Source organism: Excalfactoria chinensis, chromosome 2, assembly GCF_039878825.1.
Source record: "Excalfactoria chinensis isolate bCotChi1 chromosome 2, bCotChi1.hap2, whole genome shotgun sequence".
NCBI classification, from domain to species: domain Eukaryota; kingdom Metazoa; phylum Chordata; class Aves; order Galliformes; family Phasianidae; genus Excalfactoria; species Excalfactoria chinensis.
Window position 1 is genome coordinate 133057003 of NC_092826.1, and position 20487 is coordinate 133077489.

Below are 20487 nucleotides of genomic sequence, written 5' to 3' on the forward strand. Positions count from 1 at the left end.
CTGAATCTTCAAGGGGGCTTGGTGAAGCCATTCAGGGGAGGTGTTTCCTTCTCCTTATAGAGTGTGTATCTGTGATTGATGCTATATGCAATAAAATCTTGGCATCCACGAATGCTGGTGTCATACAAATACATTATCAAGACAGAAAAATAATTTGCTGTACATGTTTTTGCGCCACAGTGTATTTCAGGGTGCATGTGTACAAAACACACAAGATCTAGTTACCTAGAAAGGCTTCTTTACTTTCCAGTGGATTTTAGTTAAGTCCATTTTCTCTGATTTCATTATAAGCAGCATCTACTGTTGTTCCTTTTAATTTTGGCTTATCTTTCTTAAGCTTATCTCTGCTCTTTCTGAAGCTGAAAAAGGATATTCTAACCGCAGAATGACATAACTTGAGCTAATCAATCAAAAGCTGGATTAAGTAAAAGATAATGTATGTAATATACCTCTGTTGGAAACAGCTGCAGGACTGTGAAATCTTTGTGAACTTTATTGTTCCTAAAGGTTTCTTAAAATGGTTAATTTTGCACTTGCATCTTCTCTGTGGGTATTTGTTCCTAAGCAGATTCCAATTCCAAACTCCTTTACAAACAAGTCATGATGCATCATCATGTTCCAAGTGTGATTATGAGGAAAAAAAACCCTGATTTCTTGGAAGTTCGTGACCATATTTGGGGATTCGATTTCTAATTTGGAAACCACTGATTTAGGTGACTCAGAAAATTTCCTGTCTAGTAGCCCATGCAAAGGAAGCAAACTCTGAATGAAACTTAATTTTGGTAACTCTTGTTAGATTGATGTGTATAAGTGAGTAGTACTTGAGGCGTTTCACTTGTTGTCTAATGGCTGAATTAAGCAAGCAAGTTTATGAAAATACTATTTTGTCAGAGCGACGTGATATGAGTGGAAAATATCTGAGTTTGAATACAGTGAAGAAGGGGATACAGATTCATCTCAGATGCGCTAATTGGTGTCACCACTCCTCCATGGGGTTGTAAGACAAGGCAGAAAATCTGCAGGTAAATTTCACCCTTCTGTAGAGGCAGATAGAGGCTGATGGAGTCTCGGTAATGTCACATAATGTCGAAATGAATACCTGCCTGCATCACTCTGTCTGCCATGAGATTTTGGTTGGTTGAGGAAAGCCTTTCTACTTTGTGCTTCTCTGATATAAACCACTTTAAGGAAACTTGGGCATTGAAATTTGGACTTGTCTCATGTTTTATTCATAGAAAGAGAGTGACAATGAACACCCAGATTGAAACCATGATGAAGAATGAAAGTACTTTCATCTTTCCTCGCTTGTGACATTTAGAGGTGCATACACAAACGTGTTCATACTTTGAACTGATCTAAAACTTTCACAGACTATTCTTGTGGCCTGTGGACATCCCAGTGATGAGAATCTTAAATACATTTGTAAGAGATAATATAATTCCCTTGTTCAAAGTGATTGATGTAATAAAGTCATATATAGATATATATTTTATTCTCAATATCCTTGGTAAATCCTGAAGTGAGGACAGAAATATAGAACAAAATCAATATAGGCTATCAGATTAATGGGTTGCTCATATCAGATTGCTTGGGGAAGACTGCTGTTTGCTGGTCTTATCAGATGCTAGCCCTTAGGACATATACCCTGACTATGACGGTCACTTGCACAATTAATGCTGTTCTCCTGGAAACTGTGTGGAAAACATCATGACCACTTCTGCAGCACAGATAAGCAAGGTCTCAAATCCACTCAAATATTTCAGCCAGCATCCAGGAAAGTCATGCTTTTCAAGTCTTATTTCCTTTATCATTATATTACCGAGTTTTTGTCCTTTCCAAAAGAGTTTTGGCAAGCTTCACTTAGTGATGCCCAGCTGGCCCAGAAGGGACAGGGAGAGCATCTGTTTTCTTCTTTTTTGTGAAGTGTGGGACACATTCTTTTTGGAAGGCTGTATTCTAGATTCCAAGAGAAGTAAAACAGTCTGTTCTAATGTTCTTGCCACTCTCACTGTCTCTTCCCGTGTTCCAGTTTGTGCCAATGGCCCATTGTACTATTGTTGAGCATGAGTGAACAGAGCCTGGCTCCACCCACGTGTCTCCTGCCCTTTAGTTATTTATAAGCTTTGGTAAGATAATCTCTCATATTCTCCAGGCTGAAAAGTCTCAGGTCTCTCAGTCTTTCATATAATGGTTTCATCATAGAATAGCTGATAACATGGTGCTGTATGTACCTGGTACAACTAACCATGTGAAAGTGCAATGCCACAGCAAAAGGCATTGCTAGAAGAGAGAGTTCAGAGATGGAGCCTGAAGCATTGCAGCACAGGATCATGACATATGTTCATTTTAGGATTCTGCTTATGGAAGTAACACTGTGTCTGTTTGGGGAAATATGAAGAAAGTTCAAGCATACAGAAGTGTTTCACATGATAATCCCTTTATGCTTGGTTGCATATGGTTCCTCCTAGCCTGAAGTCTTGTTTTTTGTGTTGTTTATATGGCCCCTGAACAGAGTTTCTAGCACTGTTCTACAGGACACTGTCTATTAGAAACAAGTCATTTTGCACTAAAAATCAGTACTTCAGTGTTTGTTCTAAATTGCCACAGGAACCATGAAGCATGCCTGTTTGAACAAAACAATCACATATGCATTTCTTATTTTGCTCACCTAAGCTGTAGCCATCTCTAATGCTCTGTACTATGCTCGTCACTACTTTTTGCTGCAATGCCTTGTTCTAAACTTTCCTTTAAGGAAAGCAGTTTCCTTTCTGCTACCTGAAACCCAGTCCTCCTAAAGATATTTGACTATCAACAGTGTTATTAGGATAACTAAAAAATGTGGGATACATTTTAGATCATTCATTGTCAGCAAGATGAATATTATGGGTTGTGAAAATAGACAACAGATTTATAATATATTTGGAAAAAATAGCACTTTTTGTTTGTCTTCTTTGCAACCCAGGAAGCACTTGACAGGGAGGAAAAAGTATTTGTGCTAAATTGCTTCTTAGCCAGTTAAATGTAAGGTAATTAATATAACTTTGCTAGAAATAATTTTATACTCCTATAGCAAATTCATTTTAAAAACTAAAATGATATACAATCAGTTAACTTGAAAATTAAAATGAATGTGACTTGTCACATTGCTTGTGAATTACAAAGCGGTTGCTAAATATTTCAGTTGGGACTATTTTTCAGGGAAAATTAGAAAAAAATATAATTTGTTATTGCTGTGGTAACAGAGAGACTTGGGAGTGAACTTTCATAAGTTCAATTTAGAAGTAAACTTTAGAAGAATGGTGCACGTTCTGCACGTGTTTGTAAGGTGAACACGTCATTATGGAGGTATATAGAAAGCTGAAACCAAGTGAGGTGGGAGAAGGCAGGTTTTTCTTTAAATACTTATATTGATGTAAAGGAATAAAAACTCTTTTGATTTTCAGGGGAAAAAAAATGTTTTACTTGAATAGAGTAGTGCCTTTACAAATAATTTCCTGGGCATCAGCTTGCTCCAGACAGGAGTGTACTTGGCAAATTCTTCTCCTATATGGTTGCTGAAGCCAGGAATTGAAGCGTAAACCCCATGACATGCTACACTGGAGGAACACTACTGGGACTGGATGTATTTACCTCCTCCCGGTATCACTGTCACACTGCCTTAACTCTTAACTCTCTTAACAGTAAAACTGAAAAAGTTGCAAAGAACTCCTGTCTTTGTTAGATGCTAAAGCACTTCTGATATTTCAAGTCTTCAAAAACCTTGGTCTTTATCAAGAATGTGTTGGCATTACAAAAATTGTTTATATGAGTAAAATAGATCCTGTCTATTGTGGGAAAGACTTTAGCAAGTACAGAAGAAAACTTTAAATATTTAGTTTTATTTCTGTGCATGACACGTAAACAACTTTATTTTATTTTGCATCATTTGAATGTTGATTCAATGTATGTCAACCCTATAGCATTCTATTTTGTTTAAAATGATGATCGATGGAAGTTTTGACTTGTGTTTTTGATAAAATAACACATTAACTTAAATGTTTGATAGAAAGGAGAAAAGGTCTGCTTGTCTCCTTTGTGTCATGTTTCTGTCAACCAGCAGTGACAATTGCTGACTGAGATCAGAATGTATCAAATATTTTGTAGCCTAGATAACTTTGCAGCTTTTCTTCTGAAGGAAACATCAAAATTAGGGATAATATAATGCAAATATCAAAAGCTCTGTTGATCAATTCCTATCTTACCTCCTTTGTTTTGAAGATCTCTTTTCCATTAAGCTTGCTGTGTTGCCTTTTCCACAGTTCTTTTTATGACCTTTGAAATACACAGTCTGCCTGTGTGTCTTCCTTCCATGGAAGGAATTGAATCTAACATAGTCTCCTCTTTCTGTTGAACTTCACTGAGCAAGCTCCACAGGCTTCCTTTAGGTAGCCTTGTTCTCAGTGTTGGACTAACAGCCCAACAGCAGAAGGTCTTTGTATGTGGGTTATTCATTAATATGCTGCTCTGTTAATGATGTCACATGCAGCTCTGAACTTTATTCTTATTCTCTTAGATCATTCTTTAGAAAACGTAATACCTCCCACAAGACCACTGGATCGTGCCTCCATTGGGCTTAAAGTGATACAGGCACACAATATGCTTAAAAACACCCTTTAAAAAAACAGCAATCAAATTACAGTTCATATCAGTTGCTCCTATGCCTGGAATGTCAGAAAATATGAACTGAAGCATGAGATAATTTTTTTAGTTGCTCTGTTCTCTAATAATACTCCTTTTGAAAATTGTGAATAAAAAGCGAACAGATCCAAATTTATTATGCCATTCTGGACTATTAATCTGTAATTCTATATAGCCTATTTACCACTCAACATAAGACTGTTTTTTATCGTGGCACTGATGGTACTTTCTTTCTTAGCTTCAATTGTTTAATAGGGAGTTCATTTTATTTTTCCTTTCTATTTCTAAATTTCTACATTTCTTTTTTATTTACAGCTTTTATCTCAATATACTTGGCTTCATATTCATTTATGGTATCATCTCTTTCCTTCCAACACATGTATGTTGCTCAGTTTCTCTTTTGCAGCCTTACACAGCCTTAAAATGATATGACAGACCCTTCTCCCATTTTGAGTTTTCCATTCCTTCTGCTGTCTGGTTTCTAATTAGGCACTGTACAGACCTCCATTGCATACTTAATGAAAATGTCTCCAATCTTCAGGAATTCTGTAAGTATTCTTCCTGTTGTTGACTTGCCATTTGTCAAACACAGCTATTACATTTTCACCCTCACTGCCTTATCATTATTATTAAATGTAGTATTTTTCCCATTCCTTTAGCATAGTTGGATAATTTCCTTTCTTTATTTTATCTGTGGGCCGCCAACAATGCAGAAACTCTGACTCAAAGAAAATTTAGGGTTGCTGATTCTGCAATATTTTAGAAACTTAGCTTTTTGCTCCTTTCCAGTTTTTCTTTGTATTACTACTTGCTTTTGTGAAGAAGCAGAAATTCCTGCCTGAGCAACCACTATCTTGAGAGCCTTTAGATACTCCTTCTTATTCACTACTCTTTTTTATTTTGACAGAAATGCCCTACCAGGGATGGAAGAATTCTGTCCACCCATCACTTCCTCTTCTAGCAGTTTTTTGTTTGTTCCCAGTTTCTACACTATTATGCCAATTGTGAAGTTCTTATGTGCAATAAATATCACGAGATGCTGATCTTGAAAGTTCCTAGCTAAATGGAGGAGCAAAAAGCAAGACCGGGAAGAAGTCTGCTGCTACCCATTTGTTTGGAAGCATCTGGCTGTCACATATGGCAAGCTACGGCAGGGGAGATTCAGGCTGGACATTAGGAAGTATTACTTCTCAGAAAGGGGGATCAGGCACTGGAATGGACTGCCCAGGGAGGTGGTGGAGTCAGTGACCCTGGGGGTGTTCAGTTCAAGGATGTTGTGTTGATGACTGGATGTTGTGTTGAGGGACATGGTTTAGTGGGAGCTATTAGTAATAGGTGAATGGTTGAACTGGATGATCTTTTAGGTCTTTTCCAACCTTGGTGATTCTATGATTCTGTGATCCTATACGTATGCTAGAGCCAGTTCATTATTATTATATTATTATTATTATTTCTTTACTTTGTTTTGGAGCTGATCATACTCCGCCTGTTTTACCTAGATGACACACCAAAAATGTTATCTGGGACACATGGAGGGGAACCGCGAATAGTGCAGGAAATGGCAGGGGGATTATATTGGTCAGGGGACAGCAAGTGGACTGCTGGAATAACATAGAACTATGCTCAGGGGATCATATTAGATGTGTGGCTGGGAGCTCACACACTAACAGTGCTCCTCTCCTCACTCCCTCCATCCCCCCTACACACCCACTCTTTTTTGAAATTAAATGTTAAAGGCAATTGACTAAAAAGGCTCTTGGGTTGAGGGAGGGGGAGGGAGAGGCCAGCTGATGAGAATCAGACTGACTTGGGTCTGGTCCCTGAAAGGGTTGCTTACCCTTCTAGGTAGGATGACACTGCTTGACTTTGCATGACTAAAATGTTAAAAATATAAAAGATCTAACAATGACAAAGATATGTTAGTCTTTGCCACCAATTCAATTCAATAATCTTTCCATTTTACTTAATAATGTTCTGTTGTTATTTTTTTCCTCCCTCAGTGTTTTAAGTGCCTGATCTGTAACCCACTGGAATATCCTTGCTGCACTTGAATAATAAGAAATGACCATGACCAGGATGATAAGAAGTCTGTTTTAGTTGGGGGAGTAAATTAATAGGATGAAGGTCACTCATTCTAACAGATGGCACTTGTCCCTGTTTCTTTACAAACCTGATTGTACAACTTGAAACTGGCTCCAGCTTGTTTTGTCTTGACTAAATAACATTCTGAGTTTCTCTGAGTTTCCAGGTGGTTCGCTATTCCTTGACTGAGACTATTATACGTTTTGCAAAAGATTTTTTTTCCTGTCTTCAAGTAGCTGTTATGTTGCCATTTATTGCTGTATTTGCAAAGTGAGATCTTCTGACAGGGTGCTTTTTGCAAACCTTAAATTCCATGTCCATCTTCACCAAGAGCTGTTAGCTTATGTCCTTCATGGTGAATGACCAATATGCACTGTTGCGAATCTGTGCATAGTGAAAAAGACTATGTGAATTTACTAGTGTGTGTTATGGTATAATTAATTCTTGAGTTGCCCTTATGTGAAATGCTTGACATATTATTCAAAGAATTAACATTAAATAAAGTGATGGGGGACCAGCTTCTGAGAGAAGAGGCCCTTCCCATGCCCTCTCTAAACCTCCAAAACTATTACTTGTGATTTCTGCACTGCATTTTACTGCCAGCCAAAAATAGGAGTAACTTGATGCTGTTTTTTTTTTCTTAATTACCCTCCATGCTGTTGTAGGCTGCAGTGATGGTGGCTAAAAGCCCACCTGCAATCTGCTACTTCTAACAGATCACCTGTATCTCCTCCCTGTATCTCCTTAATTTTATTTTCTATAAAAGACAACAATTTAAAGCTTTGGATTTTTCATCTTTAAAAACAATGCTTAGACTCTTCAAAAACTTTGAAAACTTGATGTTCATCATTCATTGATTTCTAACCTCGTGCGTTTTTCTTCATACCAGAAAAAGCTATACGTATACTAACTTAAATGAAGTATCACTGCATGCTTGAAATATTTGCTAAGGTTGATTCTGTGTGATTTGAGCCACTGACTCTCAGTTGGAAAAGAAGATGGAAAAAAATTCATTAAGTTTAAAATTGTTCACCTAAACACTTCATAGGATATATATGAATAATGAATATGTTTACAGAAGTCAGAAATGAGTCGGAAACAGTTTAGAAATAGAAGGTTTAAACTGACCCCCTAATGAAATCCTAATGACTAAGTCAATCAGCCCTAAATAGGAAGGGAAATGCATTATCTTATGTTTTGAGTTTTATCTCTGTCATTACCTTCAATGCCTATTGGAAAATCTCAGCAAGATTGGGCATTAGTATGTGTTTGCATCTATGTGGGAGAACTGGTGATACTGTGTTCTTTTACTTCCTTCCACCAAAATGAACTTTGTACACTGTCTGCAGTCTTGATCAGGGGGCAGATAATACTCACGGAGCATTACAATGATTTGAAATATAGGGCAGTGTTAATCAGAACTGAAAACTACTTAGTTATGATCTTATTAACCCGTGAGGTAATTCCACCAGTCAATAAATACAAATGGAGTGTGGCCCTCCGTGTAAGTTGCTCAAAATGGGAGAATTTAGACAGAGAATAACGTTCAAAAGACAGAATACCAAAATCAATTCCTAAAAGTGGAAAGTATGCCTGAACTCATCTTGGTGGAGCACAGCTTTTTCTCCCTTGTGGGCACTGCGAAACCTGTCTGCTTTTAAATTTTAATTAAAACTTAGATTAGTTATGATCATCTAATCTTTCCTTTGCACTGCAGTGTCTGATCACTCTGTATAAGTATCCAAAGTTTAATCTACTTCTGGTCCTCCTAGATTTGACAGTCTAATTAAGTGCTCAACTTTAGCACTTGGTATATAAGAAATCCCACTTCATGTTTTAGTAAGTTTTTAGATAAAATTGGTCACTTACCTATTCTGCTGAAATCTTTCAGAATAATTGGATTGTTTTATCTTCACTACTGCATTTGTATGTTTTAGAAAGCAGAAGATTTCCTTCCTGTATTATGCTACAAAACTTAAAGGCTTAGCCAAATATTGATAGTAAAGCATTACATGGTACTGGATAGGCTAAAATACATACCTTCAGCATAACAGCAACTTAACATATAAAACATGGGTTCTAAAACTAGTATCTTGTTTATAAAATCAGTTCTTCTTCTTTCTTGGCAGTGGTGACCTAGCAATGTGTGCAAGTCTTTCTCTATTATTTCTTGTACAAGACCTTGCACTTCAGCTTTCTTCTCTTTGCCCTTTGCTTCATTGCATGCTCCTTGTGACTGCTTTTTCTCTTTTGAACTTGGGGAAGAAATGGCATTCGTCTCGTTTTGCTGGGCTAGCATCTTTTTTTCTGCAATCTGTCATTTCAGAAAGGCCTAGCACAAGTCTGCTGTCTCCTTTTGCACAAGTAGATCTTCTTTCTTATGGCATTTGGCTCAATGCACACACAGCCAGGTGATGCAAGTTATGGTAATACCAGCATATGCTGTGCGGGTGGAGATGTTCAATCAGTTGCTCTTGGCAACTCTGTTGATAGCAGGCTTAAGTTTGCTCTATGGATAGGTCCTTTTTGGCACTAAAATTTTAGAAAGCATGCACAGCCGTTCATCCTTCCCCCCCTTTCTCTCCTCCTTGCCCCATCCCTTCCCAAGGACAGCCAGTCCCTGGGCAGCACTTTGGGCTCTTTACCCCCTGGCATGACTCTGCTGTTGATGCACCAAAGATGCGTGCTTGGTTTGCAGGGACAGCACTCATCACACACAGCCATCATCTGCAATCTGTGTCTGCTGGGGCTCTCTATAAACAGCAGAGAAGCAGGCACTTTCAGGGTGTGATTCATCTGTGTAATTTTAGACAACTGTAGGATGAAGTGAATCATATCCTAGATTTCACTGACCATATTGTTTTGCTCTCCATTTGCTAGGGAGACCTCGTCTGATTACCTCTGCTGTTTCATTTAGTCACATGGATTTTGTTTTTTGTGCCTCGCTGAATGTGATGAAGTTTAGCCATGCTTTGGGCCCTGCGGAGAAGTGTTTAGAGGAATTAAGTTGTACTTTAAGGATAAGTAGCTTCTGGTACAGCTTTAATAGTCTTACACAGTCTGAACAGAATGTGAGAAACAGTTTAAAATTCCCAGTGCTGGGGTCAGTGAAAAAAATCAGCTTTGCTGCAGTTTGCCCTGGCCCATGTTCTCACAATATTTTAATTATCATACTGAAATCCTCCGGGTGCTCATCAGCTATCTGTGTAGCAGCATAAACTAATCAGTGCTTGAATTCTGACCTTTGTTGAATAGCAGGTGTGCAGGCAGTTTCTAATCCCGCTGTGTTATTTTGGCGTCAACTTTTTTGTGCAACTCATGCTAGAGTAGATCCTGGATTTATCTTGAACTTTAGTTTGACAGGTCGTGATTCAGGTCCGCTCCAGACAACTATTGGTATGAACTTTCCTTCACTGGAAGCAGGTTCAGTTCTCATCTTTGAGAATATTTCCTTTATACTTCACCGATTTTCTTTAAGTGCAAGATAAGCCTGCTTATGTGTCGTTCATTTTCCAGTACCTCCATGTTGCACAGTGTAATTTTCCTTCATTTTCCTTAAAACAACATTATAAATTATATAGCAGTTTGAGCAGATGGTTGGACTGACTTGGATCTTTCAGAACATTCAACGTCTCTTTTGATAAATAATTTAAAAAAAAAAAAAAAAGCTAGAATAACTTTATAATTTTCTAAAACTCTGTAGTAACAGATCTGTTGGAAAAATCAAACTGCAATACACAGGTTTTCCCTCTAACAAGTACGTGTGGAACTTCCTTCTTTTGTGTTATTTCATTAAATTCAAAATACAGCACTGGTCTCTGTTTTTATGTTAGTCACCCTCACTAAGGGCTACGGAAAGCATCAATTCTTATAATGAAACCTTCCATTCTGGAAGCTTTCACTTCCCTGCTGTTTGACTGAGCAAGTTGCCGCTGAGGGTGGGTGATGCTGAGAAGGAAATAGCATTGATTTTGTATGTTCTGCTGTACAGGAATATTTCAGGATGTTTCTCTTTGTTTTTCTTCCAGAAAATCAGAATAAAAATGCTCAGAAGTACAAGTCGAGGGCTGTGAAATCAAAGCATGCCTAAAAAAACCCAAATATACTTACTTTCTGGAGGATTTATGCTGACACCGTGGAAGGAATGTGTTCTAAACTAGTTAAAATAGCTTTACCAGGCTATGACCATCTAGGATTTGAGAGATCAAGAATTAAGACTTTTGGTTTCTAATGCTGATGACTAATGAATAGGCCAACAAGCTTTTCTCTGAAAGTGAAACTTCTTGCAGAAATATAACAATATTCTGGGAAGCAGGGTATTATTAGATCAATATGATTTTTTGTTGCTGTTACCGATGACTAAGGCATAGACAGGACCTTTTCATTATTTGTTTTCACTGACATTTATCTATTTCTCCTAACCAAATACCTCTTTTAAGTTTTTCACAAGCAATTTTCTTGATATATCTATATAAATGCTTGATTATTTGACTGCAAGTCCTCTGTCAATGCATTCAGGTGAGTTGGTGAGTTACTCTTACATGTAACTCAAGAAATGATGTCAGAAACCAGCTGAAGCTTTGTCTGAGAGACAGCACATTTATAACCTTTTATAAGAATTTACAAAACATCCAATCTGACCCTGTGTAGATGTAACTTCAAGATAGAACTGCAATAAAGATCAAGCAACGGGAGGGCGGTGCATACTGGTTTAAAAGACTGTTTCATGGCAGGACACTGGATCTCAGAAAGCTGGATTTAGGCAAAATACCAGAACTCTGAGAGTGGTGTTGCTGATCCTCAGGTAGAAGAAACTAGAAAGTATCCTGAAGAATTCATATATCTTATAAATGGTAGTGCAGACTCAGAATTTTCTTTGTAACGATGCTTGCTGTATTGCTCAGGACTCTGTTTAAACATTCCACGTGTTCTCTACAATTTTGGAGGGTTCATCAGGTGTCTGTGTATACTTGCAAAAGAAAAATGTTCAATCTGCTGTTTAAATTACAGTTACATAGAAAATAATCAATGATTTGTCTTCTTACCTGCTCTGCTCCAGTGCTGATCAATGGATTTAAGTTCTGGGTTTAGTTGTCATTGTGCTGTCCATTGTTGCACCAGTGATACTTACTTTCTTTAACATCTTTGAAATGCTTTCTACAATTCCTATTACTAAGAGATTTAAGAAATTTCAGATGAAATTAAAGTTTATCATTCATCTCCGGACCAGAGAATCGCTCAACAATCTCCCCCTGAGTTGGTTAGCAGTAAAACATGTCAGACACTGCAGAGTGTATGTCTGTTTATAGGATGTAGCATTAGAAGGAATGTAGCATTAGAAGGAAGCAAATTTTTATCAATATACTTGTTTTATTATGGCCAAGTACAGTGAGACTGAGCTTTACGTATTCACTTCATCTGAACTGGTGTTACTCAGATGGTTAAGGTTACATGGCTCTCTGTGCAAGTAATTATTTTGTAAAGCATAGTTTTCAAATTGTGAAAATGACATTATCAACCCCAGTAATCATTTTCATTAACCTCTGCATCTATTTGCTTTGTTTACAAGTTAAAGATGAAGGGCCATTGAGGCTTGCAGTATTTGCTTCAATTGTCCATCACTGCATCCAGCGTTGCTAAAGCTGAGCACTGTGAACTTGACCTGCAAAGGGAGTACTCAGAGAAAGTCTCTGAGCTGCACAAATGACCAATTTATGTTTTGCTTCCTTATTTAACTCAGTACAGTGCAGAATAGAATCAAACACCTTTTTCATTTTGGCAAAACAGGGTTAAAACTTTGCCATAAGATACCTGGAAGATAAGAAATTATTTAACTGCTGGAAAATACAGTCCAGTTAAGTAGCTGGCTTTTTTTGCTTATAGCCAAACTTTGTCCAAAATAAGCTTTATTGTTATTACCCCGTGGCAGCAAAATACTGTTTTGTTTTGTTTCCCATTTTCTTACTATCTTTTAATTTGTTATGTCTACCACCATACTTCTGTGGACTGAAGGAAAAGAAAATCCAGATGTGATCATTGGTTTTAACCTCCTAGCAAGTCTGGATAGGCATAAAAACCAATTGCACTGTGCTAGAAAATGATAAAGAAGTGGAGTATTAATTCACTTTAATGACTCATCCAGCTGAACATCCTTCACTGTTAGTGATCAGTGGCAGATATTTACGGAAGAGAGGGAAGAGACTGAGTATGAAATAAGTGTTTCTCTTGTATGACTGTTGACACGTAGTGGTTTAGAGACTTGAAAATTCTTGTGTATTACTAAGGAAAAACTATTTATAATATATAGAGATAACTACTGTTACCAAAGGAGTGAAGTCTATGATGAACTAGGGGGAAAAGTCAGCAATAATTGCAGCTAAGAAGCACACAGAGTGTTTGTTTGTAGATCTGTGAGATTCCATCTCTCTCAAATTCAGTCTGAAACAATTAGGAACAATTTTTTGGAATATTGTGTATCCTTCTTATTCATTATGTATTTTGAGTCCTCTCAAGAAAAATGCAGAGCACATCCTGGGATAGCTGCCTTGTTTTTGTTAAAATAACTCTTCTAATTCTTAATAGTTTCTTCTTTCATCCACGACTTCCAAAGTGTTTTTGATCACCCCTTGGTCAAACTGACATATTCTGAAGTAGAGCCACAGTCAGAGAACGTTCTGCATTTCCAAGGGCACTTGTGTTGGAGCCCAGGGAGAGCACACTGCTCCTCTGCCTGCTCCACCAGAGGACAGTTTCTGCTTGTTTCTGATGACTTCAGTATGGTATAAATGAAGTCTAGATGTGGTATTTTTATCTAAATTTTCTTTCTAAAGGAAACTAACTAGTTTCTTGAAGCCTTATTTGTAAGGGAATATCTATGCTAGTGATGCATTTCATAGGAGGTTTGCTTTTGGTTTTCACTGTAATAGGTGCCCTGTCACTTCCTCACTTTACTCATATCTAATGAGACTTCCATGGTATCTTTTTCTTTCTTTTATTTTTTTTTATTTTTTTTACTTTGGCTGTCTCACCACTGATTCTCATTATGAATTTTTCATACATCATATGCTTGTGCTTTTAATGAAAAGGGAAAATATCAGCACCTTCTGGTCTGGGTTGTGAAACAGATGGACAGATTTTGCTGAAAATGATGATGTGGCGGAAAAGTACACCAAAGTTTAAATGCAACAAGGAATCTTCCATGAATCTTTCTCAAAATATATTTTGGCTTAACTGTGATCCAGCTGTGAAAAGGAACCAGTTATTTGCCCCGTAGTCTTCTGGAAACTGAATTTCTGGAAGCTGAACTCCATCTGCCTGAAAATCTGTGTGTTGGCTGGATTTTCACTAAGAAATGTTACAGCCTCTAAAGATGGGCAGCTTTGGGATTCAGAGTGACTGTGCCGTATGATACATAATTTGACTGTCAGATATACTGTCTCTTTATGGGCCATATACTTAATAGATAATCTAATAGGTTCATTTACACTATAATTTCATAATTGCTGCTAATTAGTATGAAAATCTGGCCCCACTTTGGGATCAAGATTCAGTTTAAAGTTCTATGGTGAATTTTTGTTACTTAAAAATATATATATTTTTTAATTTTTATTTTAGTTTATTTCTTTCTTTATGGAATCAGTGTCAAGCATGGTACTTAGGGAGAAATTTGTTGGAACTTTAATATTAGCAGAAAAGCAATCTTAGGATTCTGCCAGAAAATACACGCTAGTGCAATTTAGAAGCTGGATCTGGGCTAGATGCATCTTATATTCTGTTGCAATCACTGCTATAGTTTGGTATTTGGGACAAGGTGCTACTGTTGGGTTATCCACTAACTCTGTAGAAAGCTGGTTACCTGAAGAGGTATTTAAGCATAAATTTTAATGGGTGCTCTTTGAGAAGTATGTTCATCAGGTTTTAGCCCTGTGAGTTTCTGAGGATACTGAGCCTGCTGAAGAACAAGACTCACTGGTGGCAAAACCGGCCTCAGCAATGCTAAGAGAAAGGGTAAAGGGAGTGACCTTAATTCACTTTGTGCAATCTTGATGTCTTGATGGAAGATGCCTGGGTTTCTCTTTGGGCTCAGTATTAAGACCATTCCCTTGTTGTAATGGACCTCAGAAAACATCCCGAGGCCTCTAAAAACGCGATGCCAGAATGCTGGACAAAGAATGGGAAACTGCTTCCATTATTTAGTTTCTGAGCTCTTACTGAAGAAGCGTGTTGATCTAAATGAGGCAGCATAAACATGAAACAGTGTAGTTGGCCTTATGTTAAAATTTATGTAAAAATCGTAACTGTCAAAGACTTACAATGTTCAGCATCTGCTGTATCCTATATTGCCTGCCTCTGTGAAAGCACGTTCCAGAAAATCCACCAATAAGATAAAGCAGTATTTAAATCAGAATCTTTCCTGGCTGAGAAGGTTCCATTTCAGACTAATTTAACATCGAGTCCATCTATAATTCCCCAAAGTTTTAAGGCTTTCTCCCATTAAACATAATTTCCCTGTTTGCTGGTTTGTTTTCTATGTCAGTGAAATCTGAACACCTTTTAATTTTAAGTATTTTTGATAACACTCTTTCTCTGGCTGATTAAGTATGAATGTTATCCTCATTTTACTGGTGGAACATGAGAGCACTGAGGGGTCAGGTTCATGGGGATATGTAAATGTTTATATTTCCATTGATTTCATTGGCAAGTCTCATACCTATATAAGCTGCTTAAAATGGTTTCGGACATGGACCGTAGCAATTATCTGAGATATTACAGGAAATCAGTGGTGGCACAGGGCTCTGAACACTTTAGTGTTCTCTGAGTTCACCTTTTTGTTTTATACGTGCTGAGATTATGTGAACTCTGCGCCTTCCATTCACACCAAGCTAGTTTTAGCTTAATGGGACAGAGATGAGGAAAGCTGCTTTCATATCTATTGGCCTTGAGCACTGTAAAGCAGAAATGACTTTAAAGAGGCATTTACAAAAGACCCGGTACTTGCTAGGAGATGGCCAGTGGTTGGATCAAAAGCTGGAGGAGAGACAGGAGTAAAATCTCTTTGTGTTGTACTGTTCAAGGAGTCAATATAAAAAGGAGGAGGTGTGCTGGGGGGAGGGAAGTGCGTTGGAACAGAGGCACCAAGTAGGTAAATGTAATAGCTTCTGAATATTTATAAAACCTCTTTTGTAATATGACACATTTGAAAACAAAGAAGGTGGAGCCTGTGTTGAGAACTAAACTCCAATTTTCCATGTCAGAGAGTGAAGACTTGTTTGCACTCTATGCTTTTCAAGACAATATGTGTGGTTGATGCTGGTTCTAAAGAGTGGTGCTCATACAGCAGTACTGATGAGTATGTGAATATTATCTCAGTTCTCTGGGGAAAGCTATAAATTCCACTCTGGGGGATAAAATGAATGCAGTATCAATAAAAAGATACTGCTGTTATTTTTGTCACTTGTGTGCTGACACTGACAGTATTGGCAATAACACGCAGGTCAAAATATCTTCCAAAATGTGATGAAGAACAGTTACTCTGTTCTTCAGTTTCAGCAGCTGGGAACAGAGGTCTGATTTTAAAATGAATAAATAAGGTCTCTTGCTTCCACTTTGATGTAAGAGCTGTTGATACAGTGGCAAAGGTTACTGGAATTAATTCTGGAGAGGAATGTAAATATCAAAATGTAGGATAACAGGGTAATTATATTGATTGTTATAGTAAGGGTATTTTCTTCCTCTGCCTGAAACAAAGTAGTGTTTTTTTGTGTTATACATAAAAAGAAAGAATAAAGGAAAGGTTGTTTAAAAAAAAAAAAAAACAGTGTAGAAAAAACACAGTGGAAAAAATGCATAAAAAGATGCCTTTCATCAAATATATGGTCTTTGGGTTCAAGAAGGTAATACACAATGCGGTCTTACTGAATTAGATTGAGGTTGGACTGATCCTAAGAATAGCAGTTTTATTCCTTTTGGTCTGAAGGATAAAATTAAGGGTAATTACTTATTCAGCATCTGTATTTTTTACAGTATTTCCCTTTTTGTTGCAGACACAGTTGTGAAAAGTAACAGAATAAGGAAGTAACAGAATAAGGAATAACAGCACAGAATAAGGAAGCTCTGAAATAATATTGGTCTGTACACAGGCCGTAATTTTGCTCCAGCACAAGTACTGCATAGTTAAGGCAAAGGTGATATGTTTTTGCACAAACAATTCACTCTATCAAGATAGGTACGCGTAGCTTTAGGAATATCAGATATCTCAAGTGATAGATATGAAGGCTTCTTCTTTTTCCAGTTCAGTTGTTTCCGTACCTTAAAAAGAATGTGTGAAAATAAATCTGAGGTTATTCCTTCATTTTGTGACTGATTTTATCCTTCTGTTCAGAATCCAGAAGAAAACTGAAAACTTCTCTGGATATTTTAATAGTGAAAATTCAAGTGCAGTCCCATTACCATTCTGTTAACAGATTCTGTTCATCCAGTATCTTGGTATTAGCACTTAGAGCACTAAAATTATTTCACTGTATTAAAGTATGTGTTAAATAATGTTTAGTTGGAGAAAATCAGAAGTGCATGCTAATGTCACTGTATTGACAGCCCTTCATCCCTGCAGCTGAACTGCCTGTATTTATGTTAGCGTTCAATGGGAGGTTTTCTAAATGTTTGAGGCAGAAGCAGCAGCGAAGACATTTCTGTCAGGTCACTGCTGCTTAATTAGACAGTGTTGCTTTCAACAATTCTGCCCAATAGTTGTATTTTTAAAATAGCAGGCTTTACCAGTGCATTGTGTATGTGTATATATGGCTTACAGAACATGGTTTCCAGTCTGAGTATTTCTGAAAGTACATTAAATAGATATTCCAAACAATCTTGAAAGCAATATGAAGAGCAGCTTTAGTTTTGTACATATTTTCTGAAAATGAAATTTACACGTTGCTAATTGGCTGAGTTTTGACTGACACGCCAAAATATTTTAACTACAAATCCTAGATCTCATCTAAATCAAATTTCATCTAAAGAAGCTTGTCTGATTAAAGTCTTTTCATTTAATTGCTGTGCAGTGGATGTGATCCTTGTGCTGACTTTTTTTATAGCTGGCTTTTCAAGGCCAGAAGTGGAAGCCTGTAGTTGCAAAGGGAGACAGTTATGTCGTCTTCTAAGGAAAAACCTTCAGTGTCTCACTCACGAATTACAGTGACAAAATATGAAGAATAAGACAGCTTAGTGGCTGGTCTCCTTTAAAATATACTTTTAAGCTAACTAAATAAAAGTCATCATCATAAGAGTGTGTGTCAAGATAACATCTGTCAAAAGAACAAATGTTCAAGAGTGATAACGATAATAATGCAAGTCTTTCTTCTCTCAACTAACCAGCTGAGCGTTACTGCACTTATTGTCATATGATTTAGGCAAAGTGAAAGAAGTTAAAGTTAAGTTAATATCAGTTTGAGTGATGTATGCTTTCGTGGAAGGGGTAATATGATTTCTGTAATAGCTGATATACTTGGAAAAAAAAAAGTACAAGTTTCTGACACGTCAGCCTTTTTCTCAAGTATAAAGGGCAGGCGCTGAGCTGCTGAACTGATGAGCTCTTGGATGGAGGCATGTTGTCAGGGTGTTTAAGGAATTATGCTTTGCCATTTCCTATGCACTACTTGTTCTGTAGGTGAGAGAATTTAGCCTCTAATATTGACAGTCTTTTAGAAGTCATTTGAGTCTTTCTGAAGGAGAAAGGAAAACAAAAGGGTACATGGAATAATAATGAAAATTGGAACTGGATCAGAGAAATGTATCGATCCACATCAATCTGTGTACTTTGGTTGTCCAGGAAGGGAGGAAAATTCCTATTCATTTAAGTTAATATCATATCATTCGGACTAGATGATCTCCAGAGGTCTCTTCCAACCCCTACAATTCTGTGATACTTCTGGCAGTGCCAGAACAAGATATGCTCTGTGGTTCTGTAATTTGGACATGTTTACCTCTGGTGTTAGCTGGCAGTGCAACTGCACTGCAGGGTAGCTCTCTTCTAAAGTACAAAGGAAATCTGTTTCCTCCTGTCTTACAGAACTTTGGATATCTTTACTTAAACGGATATCTAACACTAGCAATCCTAGTGAGTTATCCATGATGTCATGTACAGGGGAGTCTCTCACAATTACTTAATTACTTTATGACTTAAGTCATTTTGCTTTTTTGACTTCTAAGGATGGTCAGTGTATGATTTCTACTCAGTCCTGCAGTTTTGTACATAGCTCGTTTGTAAGAAGGGCAGAGTCCCAAATATGTTCGGTGTATATGAGCTTAGTGGACACTGGTGGCTGGATCAAGGAGAAATTCCTAAGTGAATACTGCTTCTGAGGGAGAGGCTACAGGAGCAGACTGTGATTTGTGTGGTGTGTCTGACGAGGTGATACACAGATGTTTTGAAATCAGCCACAAGAACCAGAATCCCTGAAAGAGAGTAAATGTTTTAAAGCAGTAAGAGAACTAGATAAAAATGAAAAAGAGAGATCCTGGTGTGGGAGCTCCGGTGACGTAAGGAGGCCGAGGCAGAATTGCAAGAAGGCAGCAAAAGTACTGAAAGATATTGGTATTCCTGTGGAGGTTGAGACTTGTATCTGAAGGAATAAAGACTTCATTAGCCTTTATACTTACTTGAATAATAACTTATTAAGTATGGTGTCAAATGTATGATCATATTCTTATATTCTGAGACAGTTTGCTTCTCCTTTGTAATTGGTGCCCTTTCATATCATTCCCTCTTCCTTCCACCAAAATAAGAACCCTTCCAATCTTTTTTCCATAAACATGATTTATATTATTTAATATTATTCTCACTGTCAAATTTGAACCTCTTCTTTTGTTTTATAATAAGTAGTGCAAAATTGTTCAGAGTATTTTAGTGAGGACTTGCAGCTGTTTTAATGTTTTAGTAATAGTAGCAGCCTTCCTGTGCTTCTCAGCATTTTTCACTGTCCATAGTTACACACGGAGAAGCTTTCCATTTATTTTTCTACCCTAAAAAATAAACAGAATTAAGTTGCTTCCCCGCAGCATGTAAACACATCATTCTGTCCAAAATACCAAATTTGCATTTTTCTGCAGTTAACTTTATTTTCTCACATTCCCACACGTTGTCAAGAACCTGATTCTTCACAGTGTTGTCTGATTTTACTTAATCTAAGGGTATTTATTAGACTGTGAATACGTTGGTACCACCTGTCACACCTCCTTAATACTCTGCTATTAAATAATCTGAAGATCCCAAGGGACCTTATACGTAAGCAAGAGCACAAAAACACAATTGTTATTTATATCATTATAATTGCAGAGAGAAAAGAGATTTCTACTTGCTGCTATTTTTAAGGTAAGTCTCAAGGTTTTGTGTAATGCAAGGATTTATTGTTAGCAAGCAGAAAATGTATTAGTGGAAATGTTTAAGATAAACAGGATGGAGGAAACACGTGTGACTGAACGTAATTGGATTAGGTTTTGGTTGATTCTAGTTTATTCTCTGAAAATCAAAATCATGACTACATGCAGGGAAATGGCTACGTAGCTGCCGTGTGGCAGACGTAACTGAGCACCTTTGAGTGGTGAAGAAGTGTATCCATCTCCCCAAGCTGCCCAGTCAGCCTTGTAGTGACTCTGGTATGACGATGTAGCTACAAATGCATATTGACCCCTCTTGGGTGTTGGTCGGAGTTTCCCAACCAGTAGAGATCCACT

At 37.4% G+C, this 20487-nt stretch overlaps 1 protein-coding gene across 2 annotated transcripts in view; it reads left to right on the forward strand.

The window, feature by feature from the left end:
• The window catches only part of PTPRN2 (protein tyrosine phosphatase receptor type N2), a 620737-nt gene that overhangs the window by 149254 nt on the left and 450996 nt on the right, over nucleotides 1-20487 (forward strand). The gene's annotated exons all lie outside the window — the stretch shown is intronic.